At 41.0% G+C, this 16,039-nt stretch overlaps 1 protein-coding gene across 2 annotated transcripts in view; it reads right to left on the bottom strand.

Annotated features, from left to right (window-relative positions):
- Nucleotides 1–16,039, bottom strand: part of PTPN14 (protein tyrosine phosphatase non-receptor type 14) — a 108,793-nt gene that overhangs the window by 42,618 nt on the left and 50,136 nt on the right. The gene's annotated exons all lie outside the window — the stretch shown is intronic.

The following is a 16,039-nucleotide window of genomic DNA, read 5'->3' on the forward strand; positions in this document are numbered from 1 at the left end:
CTGAAAACAAACCTGCCACACCCTGCAACAGACCTTCAGAAAGATCAGTAGACATGCCAGAAAAAGATGGGAAGGAGACGAAAGGGCCTTTGTCACACATGCAGGAGGATATTTGCTTCAGAAGCTTTGCTTCAGAAGCGCAAACTGTCAATGCCAACAGTAAAAACACAGTCCTAACAGTTTTTAGGGTAGGAAGGAACTCCTTGATCAAAACAACCCTGCAAGGTAGGTCAAGGTTAGTTTCAGGTAAGTGAGAAATGAGATTGTTCAAAAGCAGCATCCAACTGTCTACATCCTTGTTTCCTTCAGCAGCTGGGCGGAAAAGATGATGGAGACTAAAAATAAAATAAATGAAATACATGGAAAGATGTGTCATTCCTTTTTCCCCTTCCAAACGAGTTAGAACAATGCTGGGTTAGCATCATTTTCATGTCTTTGTAGAACTGAAAAAAGGAGGACAGATCAAAACAATTCATAACATCTACCTCCACATCCCTCAATCTCTCTCTAAAAGAAAAGAGTTCATAGCTGAATGAGAGACAAGGGATTTTGGATAAAACGGGATAATTTCACAAATGATTGGCATTTTGTTTTGACATGCAATTTGTGAGCATAAGGATAAATAATAAACAGCCTTGCTGACTTGTCTGCTCTGCAAGCAGTGCTAAGACACACAAAGTTAAGCTACCAGATCTGACCAGTTAAATTCCTACTACAGGCCAATACCTTTGTGGAAGGTTAAGGTTCAGCTATGAAGTCAACTCCTGGCTAAGGATACTAGACCAGGAATCTCTCTGCACATGTAAGAACAGTCCTTTTTTTTTTTTTTTTTTTTTTTAACTGCTTACTTGTTATTTCCCTCTTTTGTTTCATCAGTTTACTCCTGAAAGGTTGTTCATTTGTTTGCATTCTCCATAGTGCAGTCTTAAAATCTCAGATGTCCACCCCCAACCAAAACTTTAAATGGCTGGCAGAAGATTTAAAATGTAAATGCAAAGTATGTGCATTTTAGGTGCAATAAGCTTTTTTTTTTCTGGTGTGAATCATTCAATTAAGTGAAATTCCTGCAGCAAAATGGAGCATTCAGAAAACACAAGACTACTTGCGTTCTTTATGGAACATGGAAAATGGACATGGGATTGTTGAGGAAGGTAACTCATGCTTTATAACCTCCCACATATAAACAGGTGCTTCCAGGACAGCTTGCTATCAAAATATTGCAGCTCTCTGGCATGCAGTGTTAAATGGATGATGAGTGAAACTCTTCACAGCTAAACCGAAGATAACAGCATCATATTCAACGTTCTTGTTGGCAGCAGAAGACTGACTAAATCTGGAGGTTGGTCCAGTGCTGGAGTTTCTCCTTTTGTCAGAGCTGAGGGAGGTGGGCAGAACCGCTAGGTGCCATGCTGCCACTCTCAGGCCGTGCCTTTGCTGTAGATGCCTTCTTCCTCCAGCCATCAGCTCTGTGCCCTGCCCCAGCGATAAAGTCCTTTGAGAGAAGGGAGCTCAGATATTAAGGAAATGCTCTGCAAGTGCTTTGTTTTTCCTGTCATTTCGTATGGACCACAAGCACTTACACGCTCCCAGGCCCTGTTGAGGCCTGCAGACATGACACGAGCCTTCCAGAACACGTACTTCTTTCTTGAAAGGCTTAGCCAGCAGATGCAGCTTTTTTATATCCACCAATTCCTCTGTATTTAAAAAGGAATCCCCCAACCGCAACAGGTCCATCCTCTGTCCTAGGATCTATACTTTTTGCTAACAGTGTATTATACTTTTTGGATACTCTGAGTTCAAATAAACCCACAAATATGAAGCCAAACCTTAAATAAAAAGGCCAGTAATAGCATGCTTTAGCAAGAAAGGAAGGCATGCCACAACCTGATCCTGATTTTCTGCCCTTGAACTCTTGAATTAATTATAACAAATTACAGGGAGCCCCACTACAATTTATAAGCACAATAAACTCCCTCACAACCACCTATAATTTTATCAGGGTTAATCCAAATACCTAAAGAATTATACAGTTCAAAACTCCAACATGCCTTTTAGAGTAAAAAATGTGGGAAGCCATATTCTATTGCCTTACAAGTCCCATCTCTCAGCCAAGGCTAAGCTTGCTCACTGCAGACGGGACTCCAAGAGAGCCAGACCGTTGAGCATGCATCTTTAAAAATGTCGGAGTGGGATTGCAAAAGTAAAGAAGAACGATCAAAATCACAAGATGCACAGAAACCTATTCTTTAGTGCATTTTCAGCTGAAAAACAACATTCAATACAAGCACTAATATTACATGGAAATACTAGAATAAAACATCTGGGACTGAAGAGTTTGTTAGCCACATTTCTTTAAGCAATTTGCTGTATAGCCATCTGTTTTGCATTTTAAGCACATGCTTAAAGTTTTATTCTTCAATATGGCAGTCCTATTGACTTCAGACTACTCAGAGTTAACCTTAACTACATGCCCATGTCTCCTGAACTGAAACAAACACTTATTTAGCTACAGAGATCCAAAGGTTTTGATATGTTATGATACCGGAGACACTTGCAGGCTTGACTTCAGTATCTGATCCTTAAAAAAAAAAAAAGGAACCACCACTTCAGGTAGCTGAATTACCCAAGAGGCCAGGCATAGCAATACTACCTACTACTTTTCATACATAGATCTTAAAGGCTGTGGATGAAGACCAGTATTCTCATCCTCACAGCCCATCCCCTTTAAAAAGAAAAAACAAACAAACAAAAAAAAAACACCAGAGTCAGCAAACCGGGGGGGTAACGAAGGAGGCAACTTCCCGTAACAATGGTAACACTGCAACTAAACCCAGATCTCTTCTCCATCAGTAGGCTCCATAGATAGAGTGGTTATCAAAGCCTATGAGAAAAAACCCTCTTGGTAGGCTTCCTTCATTTTTTTTGTGCAGTCTGCAAGACAAAAATATCAGTCCTTGACGTTTTTGTACGCGTGTTGGGGGTTTGTTTATTTATTTATTTATTTTTGCAACTGCAAACCAACAAGGTCTCATGACTGCTGCCTCCACCTTCACCTACCTACTAATGTGGTCTCCAACATTTCCACATAGGATCCCAGGGCTCTTTCTCCTCACCCTGGGCTCTGTGTGCCAGAGGCAGCTATTGCCCTGGTTCAGGTGCAGGACCTGATCCTGGAGCTGCCAGGGCTTTGCTGTTACAAGCCGCTTGCTGCCTTGGCAGTGAAACAGCTGGGACACAATGCTACATCCCAAGAAGGCATGGAACACACCACCCAGGAGACACCACACTGCAGAGCAACGCTGCTAGATGTCACCCCTCTGACTGACCTAGCCTTGAGCACCACCCTTCCTTTGCTGCAGGACATAAACCATATTTCCAACTATGTACTGGTGCTCCAACCACATACAGGCTCTCTCTCTCTCTGTGTATATATATAACATGCTCAATAACATGACATTGCATGCAGCCTATGCACCATTTCCCAATTAATTAGTAACACACTAAAAACATCAGGTCTCACACACAGAGCAAGCCATGCCCCCAAATCCTTAGATGACACAAAAGTAAAGGCAGAAGGTCCATCCTCACAAAGATGCGAACATGGAAAGATGAACCATGGCTATGTACGTAGTGAAGACTACCAAACCTTATGGGGAAGAGAAGCACAAAAAGCCCCCTTGGTTCTTCCTAATTTGGAACCAGGAAGGATTTCAGCAAAAGTGACCCAAAAATGTTAATATAGCTTAGATTTTACTGCCGTTACTCACACACATTGACTCAGTTCAAAATACACTGTTCCCTACCCTGAAAAGTATATGCAGCTAACCTTCAAGCTGTCTCCACTGTGGGAAAAGGTGGTTTAAGTTACATATGGAAGCAATATGAGTCAACAGTTTGAAAATTCTCCTGGTAGTCAGCCAGGTTAATGGCCAAGCAGGTTAGAATATCATGCTAAAAAAATGTGGTGAGTTAACTAGAACATACATGAACTCTAACTCATCTATTTATTTCTAGTATTGCAGAATATAAGTCTTTAAAACTGGGTTAAGTACAGGCATAACTCTAAATTGTTCTTTAGACAGAGATGAAGATTTCTATATGCCCCTTGCTTCCCTCCTCCTTTGTGTCAGCTGGAGTAACTACAACCTACTGCATCCACCCTATCAATTCAGTCTTATTTTTGAATATATTTTTAAAATATTCTTCTCCAGTAGAACTCTAAATTCAGAAATGACAGAAGTGCCTTAGCCTTTTCTGGGTAAGTATACCTCTGCGCACTGTTAGAAATGAGGCACAGTGAAGTTGCCACCTATCTGTTGAGCCTTCAGTACAGTAGTTCATACTGCTGTGCAATTGTTATTGAAGCATCTACAATTAGTGCTTACAAGCAGCAGAAAACATGAAAAAACAGGTTGTTTCCCTTTCTCAAATATCTTGGTGACTGTAGTGCTTTCAGATGAATGGTTGAAAACAGGCACCCCATGTCTGAAAAACATGCAATAAAACCACGGCTGGGAAGTTAACGTCCCGGTGAACACAACCCTACAAAGTGAAGGCAGCTCTGATAACAACGGGTAACGTTGCCAGAGAAATATGTGAATCATTGCCCTGTTGGGTGGGTAAAGTAGAATCATTTCATGAAACAAATAATTATTCTTTGTAAGTCTTCAAAAACAGCTGAAGATATCAAATGCAGAAGCAGCTGCCAAAGATAAAGCAGTGGACCAGTAAACATCTCACTGCACAGGAATCTGCCATCTTCCGATACTGAGACTTCTGCCAAATTCCTGTTGAGATTTTCAGCTGCATAAGGGCCTCCATGCAAATGCTTCTTTTAAACACATTTGGAGACTTCAGGATTGTACTGACATCCAATTGCAGCTTTTAGCTTTCTACCCTGCCAGCAAGGGGAAAAACAGTAAAGGTATTCAGCTTTGTGAAAACGGGTATGTTTCAAACTGGATTTCACATGTTCCATCTCAGTGGTAGAGAAGGAATAAAGTTTGCTTCAGCTGTATGGCCATCAAAATTAAATAAATTTGATTGAAGTCTTGCAATGCTATTGTAACCAAGATTTCTATTGCCTGCTGAATTCTTGAAATGTAATAGTTAGTAACCCCAAGCAAAAGCACAGGTCTGTTTGCTCTCAGGTTTCTGACCTAGATGACACTTTCTGATGCTGTAGCCAAATTTCAGACATCTACCTGAGACTCCTAAATAGGAGACCAGTGAGCCACAGTTCCCTTTTCAACACAACCAGTCGAAAAAGAATGAATCACCTGAAGAAAGTGATCCACAACAGAGGCATCCTGAATCATGCCCATTTCTTCTCACTGATTATACAGGAAGTCTAGAGCAACCTTTATTCTTGAGGCTTCATCAAGAGAAGCTACATGGCTGCAGCAGCACCAGACTGTGTTGTGAAGACCTGAGGTGTAACATCCTGTAGCAGTCTCTAACTGCGTTAAGGACAATGCTAGCTAACTGCAGCACGTGGGAAGATAAACAGGGGAATATTAGTCCCAATCTGGGTAATATATTCATCTGTCAAAACCAGTGCCTTAAACTACACCAGGAGACAAGTCAGAAGCAGCATACCTGTCTGTGAGGTACACCATAATATTCGCTGTATATACCATGCTACTTAATGAATGGGCAACCCTATTCTGCAATGATATGCATTGCTACTACACCTCAAGGGGAAAAAGGCAGCTAAGCACTTCGCAACAGTCTAAATGACAAAGGCAGTGAGAAGCGTAGTTCACGGATTAGAAGAGAAGGATCCCTTTCATCTTTATTTGAGGAGATGCATAAAGGCTGATGGGCACTTCTGTGACTCAAGCATCTGGGGATGACAAGTGCTTTCCATTTTTCCACTTCTCCTATTCCATCTGCCATAAACCAAAAAGATTAACTAGAATTCATTCGCCCACCCCTCTTTTTTTTTTTTTTTTTTCCAAAGGAAAGCAAAATTGCTCCATTACAGTAGCTATCTCTACAGCAGTTACACTAAAGTTTCACTTTAGAGGAAGAGAACAGAAATTACATTTCAGCAATTCTCAGTATAACACTCAAGCTTCCCATTGTAAGCTACAAGTGAGAAATTAAAAACAGATTTGCTGAACTAATGGATTCCCTTTTTTTGTTCAAAAACATAACAAATAGCTTAAAAACATGCATAACACTTTCTCCCTGAGAAGTCTAGCTTAAAACATTAGTGCAGTAGAGGTCAGAACCAAGCTCTGAGAAGTTGGGCAGGGCCTTGGTACGGCAATCACAAGTGAAGTGGATGATAAACTGTCCTTTATTAAAAACATTAAAAAATAACCATGCATCATTTGGCCTTTACTTTGAAGCAAGTGTTCTTTCTAGTGTATGGGCAACAATAATTTTTTCCTCTTTCTTCTCCACTATTAAAGGAGCAAAGGGAAACAGTTCTAGTACCAGCAAGTCACTTGTTTGATATTAGAACTCCATAGGCTTGTTTATTTTCATAAAAGTGTATTAAAACATGAACTATTTTTAGGTTAGCAATTACTTCTTGCATTTATTCCATGCTACTACAAACCACGTCCTCTGCTCTGTGCTAACTGCCAGCTCAGAGGAATGCCTGTACATAAAACATTTACATTGACATAATGTAACACACCCACAACACTGAATTGCATCCACTATCACACACTCCTAGTGCTTCCATGCCCTGAATGTTCTTACCCGTGGCCAGTCCCGATGGGAGACATGACTAACGACACCTAGCAGCTCAGAATCAAGCCCTTGGATTCTGTTTGAGAACACTGGAAACACTGACAAGACAATTTAACAGATGCCCTGAAGTGCTGCAAGTTTTCCAGCACATAATATAGCCTTACCATTTGAAAACAGTATTGTCTTTGTAAATTTTTTTAATGCTGTAACTGTTGCATAGCACAGCCGAGGAACTACATTGCTCCTGCTTTTGCTGCTATTTTTAAGGTAAAAGAAAACAATATAAGTAGTTTTATTTCTTCTCAGTGCTTTTCCTGATGCCAATAATAAATGAAAGAACAAAGAAAAAAAAATTGCACTTCACCTTTCAAAAACACATTTATTCTCTGCATATGCACACTGAGAGTTACTTCACTCCCAAATTCAGTGACAGTTAATTTAGTGCAAATGACTTTCTCTTCATGGAACATAAAAAGTCAAAGTCTAAACGAAAGGAGAAATTCTGCATGGTAGGAAAGGAATAAAAAACACACCTCTACTTGCTTTTATAGTTGTGTCTATCTGTTCTAATGAGAGGAAAACAATACACTAACAACTTTCAGGGAACAAAAATCCATCAAAAATTACCCTGTTTAGAGTCATTCGAACAACCACCAGAGCAAAAGCTTCTTCACTAAAGTTTACAAAATCTTCTCAACTGAAGCTCAGTCTTCATTTTAAAGAGAACAAGCTCCGCATCCATCGTGGTGATGGCAGTGTTTTTGTCTATTACAAGACATTAAGCTTGAATTTCAAGCCTACAAATCATTATTTCTGTTCAGAAATGAAATGATGACAAAACAAAATTCACTTTTTGCTTGCTCCTTTATACCTCTATATCCTATCTGAACCTGATAAGCTTCTTGGAATTCAACAGCTAGCTGCAGATTTCTTGTAGAGTGCTTCAAGAGTAGATCTAGCTAGGCCATGTTGTTAACCAACTTCTCACAACTCCTCCAGCAGTGGAAGTAGATGCCTTAGGAGAAGTATAGCACCCAAACTCTCTGCCCTCACAACAGCATGTGTTTAAGTCCTCCATAACGTGCCCTGCTGTGTATGCTCAGGTCTCCCGGTCCCAGGACTGTCTCCCCTCAGCTTCTACACGTGCACAACCGTAGCTGACATCTAGCAGGCCTCCAGCCATCCACACTCTTCATCCTCTAGTAAGAGCTGCTCAGTGTTCAACGCGTGCTAGGGCCACCCATCCAACACACAGACTCAGCAATGCCTTCAACAACACATGTGCCTAAGACGACAGAAGAGGAGGATGCTGAGTGCCGTACCCCAGGCGTGAATGCTTCCAGCAGCCTAACTGGCATGGAGGAATTCAAGCTGGTCTACCTAAGACCAAAAGAGAAAGCTCCAGCACGCTGTGTAAATGGTGGTATTTTTTCTCTTTAAGGAGAGTAAAAACTCAAAATGTAACCATTGTTGCCATTTAAAAGGGCCCAATAAATAGGTTAGAGAACTTCAAAAAGCGTCAGGTCTATTGAAATAGAATACAAACAGTTCCCATTAGAGGAGAGATATGTAAGAACACGTGACTAAGCAGCAGAACATAAAATAGGTATTATTTCCTCATGATCAGATGAAAATGTGGTGCTGCCTAATGCCAAGACATTCCACTTACAACATTTCCAACCATCACCGCCGCGGCCTTCAAAACACAGTAAAGCAAGAATGTAGGCTGAAGTATCCAAGACTGTATTTATAGTTACGCAACGCTTTTTTAGCATTGCTACATATGTACTGCACAACCACACACATGAAAACACATTCACTTTCTGGTCTAAAAGCAAAGTGTAATGTAATAGATTAGATCTAAGCATCAACAGCTTCTTAAAATATCTGGCACAAAGAGCTCAGCTTTCAATAATCAACACACAGAGAACAAGCTCCCCATTCACTGAAGAAAGTCAGCAGGGAGAAGGGTTTGCCCTCCTCAGCAAATTATTTTATAAACAGAGAATTAATGTTGAATCTTAGGTCTGCGTTGAAGGAGCTCTTATTTTTAAGTTACAGTTCAAACATTCACTAAAATACATAGGAAAAAAAAAAAAAAAAAAAAGAGCCCAAACCCCTCAACCAAGAATATTACTGAAAAGCAAAACAATGCATAATAATATGAACACAAGAAGACCTTAGCAAATACTGTACATTATTTGTTGCTGTTGTTGTCCTCCAAAAACATTAAAGCTAATTAAGTATCAGCTTGTTTACAAGGTAGGCAACAAGCCTAATGTATGTTTTTTTATGCTGCAGTAGCCAGGAATATTTAAAAAAGTCTAATAATTAAAACAAAACAATAAAACCATCAAAGGAGCACCAAAATGCAAATACCCCAGACTGCCTAAGCCTGGGTGGCCACACCAGGCTCTTAACACTCATCCAGCTTGCAAGCAGTTGCAGAGCTGCTCCCCTGGCTGCATGAGCTCTCTGGACAGTAGCTGGGGTGGCTGAGGGCTGCTGGCTGATCCTAAATTCCTGCAGCTGGAAGAAGGCAGCCAGCACTGCCAAGTCACTGTAGGACCCCTTATCGAATCATCCAAAAGAAGACAGCTGGGATCCCCAGGGACTTAGGACTACCTCTACCTACCAATGACGCCAAGAGTTAAGCCTTTCTCCCAGCCCTGCAAGATAAACTGGACTTCCAGTCAGAAACAGTCGGGACCAAGATCTGTAGGGTCAGACAGGCTGGCAACTTCAATCTAAACTAAAATAGGATTCAGTTCCAGCAGACATTTCATCTCCCATAGGTTTACAAAATTTCAGCTCCAGAGTTCCTGATGCTTCCTCTGAGAGACCCCATCACAACATCACAATGCATTCTTGTGAATAAGACATTTATGTTGGTGCTTGTCCTGACTCTTTTACTTGGTTTCATGATACAACACCACGTTCTCGTTCTTCAGTTCAAAGGAAAGCATCAGTTCTGCCACATATAGATCAGTTTTCAGCCTGTGCCATGCTCATAATCATTCCCTACCACTACCCTGCAAACACTATCTAGCAATTTCACTTTCCAAATCATTTACCCGAGGACAAAAAGTTTGACAGGAATCATGGGAAGAAATTATCTTCCATTTTGAAGGTCTGCCAACCTGTCCTTTTCTGCTCATTTTATATGACCTTTGTGTATGGAAGCAATTGTCTTAATTTGTGAAAGTCATTTAAAATTACAGTCCATAAAACATAGCTCTAAAATAGAAATACAATGTATATAGTATAAATTTATATCATTATGGAGTCGGAAGCATTGTTAGAAGAGAACCTATACTGGCTCATGCTATGCAAGGATCCAGCCCAATATCAGAAACAAAGAAAATCTACAGAGACCTAACCAAAAATAGATAAAACCAGAAACCCTGTGCTGATCATTAGTATCATTTGTGTTGAAGCTAACAGTTATCTTAGCAAAGACGAGCATCATCCTTCCAGGTGGGTGGCCACAAAGCTCTTTCCCATGCTAAGTGAGGGCTGCGTTGTGGCCTTTTCTGAGTGATGTGACCAGAGTTGCTCTGCAAGCACAGCACAGCTGACAGCACCTGCACAGTAGTTTAGACATTTCCCAGAAAAGAGGGCAACAGGAAACTGCTTGCATTAATTTCCCTGCAAACTATACAGCCTGCTCCTGGATGATGTCTTTTCAATAGAGCAGGCATACTCTTAAAATGTGCTGGGACAAAATACACCATAAACTCAAAATGACAAATGTTCTTGTGGAGGGACAAGTTTGGACAAGGCAGTAAGGCTTCCACTGTATGAAAACCAAACTTTAAAAGCAGACTTTTCAGCTTGGTTACCCCAGTGATACTGAATGGTCAGATCTCCAGGTGCAAGAGACCACACTCTGGCCTTTTGTTTTTAAAATACTCCACCCTCCCACTTGCCCCCACATCTCACTCATCTGCCCACCCATCCAAATTAATCACACCTCTCTTCTCCTCCCATCCTGCATGATATTTCTCTTTTTTTATATATATATAATGTACACACACATATACATATACGTATTTTTAATGTATTGTTGAATTCTTAAGAACAACTGGGGTTTAAAAAATTCCTAAGGGTCTACCAAAGGTGTATTAACAAGCACAACCACATAACCTGCCCCAACCCATCACTGCAGGCAAACACACTCAGGGCTGTCCTGAACAAGCCGTATGGTACACATCATGTTGTTTTTTTCTGACACACCATGATATACGAAGTGCTTATTTTGGACAATGGAATCACCACGGTGCTCAAAATCAACTACCGTGAACTTGGAGGTACACACAGAGGCTTCTCAGACAGCCACAAGCTGGAGATGTGACCAAGCATGAAGAGCAAAGCAGTTTAATGTACTTTACTACCCTAACAGTCAAAAGAGTTCCACATCACTGAGCCTGCCACAAAACCAGACTGGCACACAAGGATATGTTACCCAACCTTAACAGAGCAATTAAAAGCACCATTTGAAAAAGAAAAAAAAAAAAAGGGACTGGTGCAAAAACTCAGCTGACTGTGCTTGTATTAAAACCTAACAACATATGAGGATGTGAAGCTTTAACTTGTTTAAAAGAAGCAAAGCAAAACAGACTAAAAGCAAAGATAAATGTCTCGCCCACTTGAGCTTAAGAAGGACTTTTTTGAGAGGAGGGAAATAACCTTGAGAAGAAGGAAAAGAAGTCCAGAGTTCAATAAAAAAAAGTGGATTTGCCAGAACATTTTTTCCAGTAAGTATGGAAGGGTCACACACCATATTCTTCCTTGCTGCTTTATCCTCAAGTGATTTACAAACTCAGTCATAATCGTCTGTAGCTGTGCATTATAAAACCAGTTGTTTTTGAACTCTTCACCTAGATGTTGAAGGAAAAGTAAAGAAATGGAAAGGTGGGGGATTATGAAGAAATATTTTCTTAAAAGATAAGCAGTAAAAAAAAAAAAAAAAAAAAAAACAGCTAGAAGAAATTTTGAAGAAAGGGACAAAACAGAGGAAATTGTTCATTTAGTTAAAGGAGGGTAAGTTCAAGGCTGACTTTTCACAGGCCCTCCAAAAAACAGGCCTGGCAGCCACAGACTAATTCTCCACCTGCAAACACATGAATGCAGGTGCAGTCGTCCTATTCCAAATATTCAGTGCTTTCTTTCACTGAAAAGCTGCGCAGCATGCTCTTTGGGGAAAATGCAGAGCTGACAGCTGAAGCTGGGGCAAGCACCCAATGCAGCACACATGGAGGACATCTCTTCCTACACCGACGTACCAGACTTGCCATGCACAGTGACACAGGTGCCCTGCCCACCCATGGCACTGAGACTGGGAACTGCTCTTGTTTTGCACTGTTATGTCCCACTCTGCAACAGTGCAAACCCCACCAGACATTACTAGGTACAGAGCACACCGTAAGACATGGAAAGCTTCTTCCAAAAATAAAATAAAATAAAAAAAAAAAAACACAGACCAAACCACACCTTTGTTCCTGCACAGGAGGCTTAGCGGTATGATGTGTGAAGATAAGAGATACTGTGAGGACTAAAATGTTACTTCAGTTTACCCTTGAAAATGTAAACAAAAAAACATAGATGGACACAGATTGTCTGATACTGGTACAGAAAGCAGCACTGCACACACATTTTCAGAAAGCCACAAGAGTGTGGGGGTTCTCTGTTTTTGGAACAGGAGCACAGTGAAAGCACTCTTGTTTACTCTAGACACTGTACAAAGACTTACTTTTTTTTAAATAAGTGGTTGAAAGGATGCCTCCCCTCTGAGGAGTTCGCAGAAAATAAAAGGCAGATTTATATTTCTAATCTATGCAAATATCTACTCTACAGGGCATCACAAAGACTGCTTTATATCAGACAGTATGCAAATCCCAGGTGCCTTAAATATGCCAAAAGCATGTGCAGCATCTCCACCTGCGATGGCTGCTCACTCCAAGAACAGCTGGATGACTAAAAAGAGGTTATCTAAGTAGCCTGTAGAGCCTTCCATGAAAAATTCCTTTTGCTAATGTGCCAGCCTCTGTACTCCCAAACAAATGGCATCTGCTGTAGCTTCCATCAAGCCTAGAAATATTTTTTTTTTTTAACTTGGCTTTTCTGGTGTGTTTTAAAGATATATTTTTTTTTAATTACAGTAATTATAAAATGGTGGAAGTCCTTTGATGCCTTAGGAAATGATCATGGGGCTATACTTCGTAATTACCTTACCACTGGAAGATGTCTGTGGGGCTGGGTGCAGGTAGGATGCTGGGACTAGGGGTGGAAGAGATGCTGGAGTCACTGGGATCTCAGAAGAGGTAGGAGTAAGATCAGAAGATATGTACAAATGGGAGCCTCAACCCAAGACAAAAGAAAAAGAAACAGTTCCCTACTGTTCTCTACTATAGGGAAACAAGAGGACTAGGGGGTGGAAAAAGGTCTTTTAGGAGAAAGCCCAGCACCAAGAGTATAATGGTATTACTCTGAGAGGAAGGCACGGCAAAAATATTTTGTTAATTCTGCCAGGAAGACGAGGCAGGTGGCTGCTTTTTGTACGTTTCCCAAAGATATCTGCCGGAAGCTTCCATCATAGGTCAGGAAACACAGCTGTCCTGAGAAGCCTCACCACTTGCACGCAAAATCACTAGCCAAACAAGAGCTACTGTGTGCTACTGCTGCTTCTTACTCTGTCCCAGTGCTCCACTTAGCTTTGTCTGAGGAGAAAAAAAAAAAAAAAAAAAAAAAACACCATAAAACAAACAAAACCCTTACCACTGGTGTTTGCATCTTTAAGCAAGTAACAAATTAGTAAGCAAGCCACAGAGTCAGATGTGACCTGCTACAACAAATTGTGTGTTCCCCTGAATACCTCTCTGCCTCATCTTTTCTTGCAGGCCTCAGAGGTTGACTTCAAGGAGTTGTTAACTGAATAGGCCGCTCTGTCAGAGATGTTTTCACTTTCTTTCCCGAGGATCGCACAGGCCCTCCTCTCTCTCATTATCACAAATACTCCTTATGCCCTGCCCGAACTACAGACATCCCACAGAGCCAGGGCTGTGCCTGCAGTTATGTTACAGGCGCCTGCAGCTCCAAAGGCCCTCAGCAAGCAGTTACACAGTGACGCAGGGAACCCATTCACCCCCTCCATAGTCATCCACACCTTTGAAATGAGACCATCAGGGCACAAACTACAATCCATGAGTTCCCATCTAAACATCAAAAAACACCTTTACTGTGAGGAGGACTAAAAAGTGGAACAGGTTTCCCAGACAAGTTACGAAGTCTCCTTCCACAGAGATACTCAAAACTCAACGTGGCACAGTCCTGAGCAGCCTTCCCCAGCTCTGAGCATGGGGGTTGGACTAGGTGATTTCCAGAGACTTCTTCCAACCTCAACCACTCTGTGGTTAGTGCTGCTACTTTTGTTTAGCTTCAGCATGCCAGCTGACACTCTCACGCTGTACCTCAGATGGACGGTACTGACTAGTTATTAGTAGTCGCTAGACTGCTATTAAATTCCTCTACCAGCATGTCACACATGGACAGGTTTCCACAGTGACTATTTGCCACTGGGGGACACAGCGCTCAGAGCAGTGTTACTCACATTTCTGCATCCACATTTGGCTTGTCCAATATAGGAAGTTACCAGCAAAACCATGAAAAGCTCCTAATCACTACCAACACTTGCAGGCAGCTAAACTCCAGGTGCCTACAGGCATTATGAGCATTTTAGAGCTTCCAACAACGAAGTGCACAGAAGTTACAATTTTATAAACAAACCATTATAGCTTCACCTAAATAGGATTTTTTTTATTTGTACAAGTATTCCTCCTGTTAGTCCCAATCGCCAACCAACTGCAGAACACAAAATGGTCCAAAGACTTCTTTGAAGAGTTGATCTTTCAAATAAAAGTGATAACAAAAGACTGCCTCAAGGCTCATGACCAACCCCACAAGCAGAGCTCCTCTTGCTCAGCAAAGCCTAAAAGTCTTGAATCATATCCCCTCTTCCCAACAACAGCACATCAGGTGTGGGGGCTGCAGTCCCTGGAAGTAGGACAGAATATTTAACTTGGGACAAATCTTTCATAACCAGCTATCAAGCCACAGTCTATAACCCTACAGAGTACAACCATCTCAGTGAACTAATCCCTTGGTTTCTGAATACTTGTGGCCTATGCAAGTGTTTATTGAAGTGTTCTCAGAATATTGTTTTTTCATCATAGGAACATTAGCCAATGCTGGAATCTTCAACTGACTGAAAGCCTGGACTGAGAGATGGGTTTCACCACATCCAGGAAAGCCTGGAGTTAGAGATGTTTCCATCATGAAGAGCTTACAAAGGTAACAAGTTCAATGCTAGCAGCGCTGTCACTAGCTTTGCAGCTTCAGCCTTTGGTGATGTTTTTGTTTTGAGGTTGGGTTTATTTGTTTGTGGTGGTTCTGCAGCTTCCCAGAAAGAGATGAGTACTTGATCAGAAGTTTTGTATTTAAGACAGATTTGTTATTTGCATACACACATAGGAAAGTCAAACACATACACACTGAGTAGGCAAGTCCGGTCTCACTATCACAGGTAGTCATGTCACAATCAAATCTAACCCCAAAAGCAGCTAGTCTCAATTTCAAAACAAATGTTTAATCTATTTACCACAAGTAAGCAAAGCCCCCCAGAAACCTAAAAACCAATGCTATTTGTCCATCTAATCACACTTTGGACTATGCTTTCCTCTGCCATTTCTTTCAGAACAGTACTCCATGTCCCTGCCACTCATCACTTTGAACTTGAAATTTACTGCATCTACCTCGAATTGCACAGTTGAAGGTTTGCTGCCATTACAACACCCACAGTGAAGCAATTCCTTTTCAAGAGACAAAAAGCAAATCTTAACAGGCTATTCTGTATCTGAGATCCATTTAGGAAGCTGCTGTTTTTGCTGCAGATATTCAAAGAAATATGAGAAGCACTTATAAGTCTCTACAGCTCATGTTATCCATCACATCAGAAAGAAAAAAAAAATCAGCAGCCACTCAAATTGAGAGTGCTGTGAAGTTCAATTGTCACTGAAATGTTTTGTTATTACCAACCTGTGCACCATGAGCAAATATACCTCTGCAGGTGAGCTATGAATGAGCAATCAGCACTGCAGGCTGCAGCTCGAAGAGATAATAGCATCCAAGTATCTACAATTGTTCCTTGCACACAATTAGGCCAGAACTGTGCTAACAAATGTGAGCAACAGAAAAAAATAAAAAATAAAAAATCAGACATTCTGACTTCACGTTAATTAATTCTAAAGGAAACAATATGAGTTTTCCCTCTCCCAAA

This window comes from Oxyura jamaicensis, chromosome 3 (genome assembly GCF_011077185.1).
Source record: "Oxyura jamaicensis isolate SHBP4307 breed ruddy duck chromosome 3, BPBGC_Ojam_1.0, whole genome shotgun sequence".
Classification (NCBI taxonomy): domain Eukaryota; kingdom Metazoa; phylum Chordata; class Aves; order Anseriformes; family Anatidae; genus Oxyura; species Oxyura jamaicensis.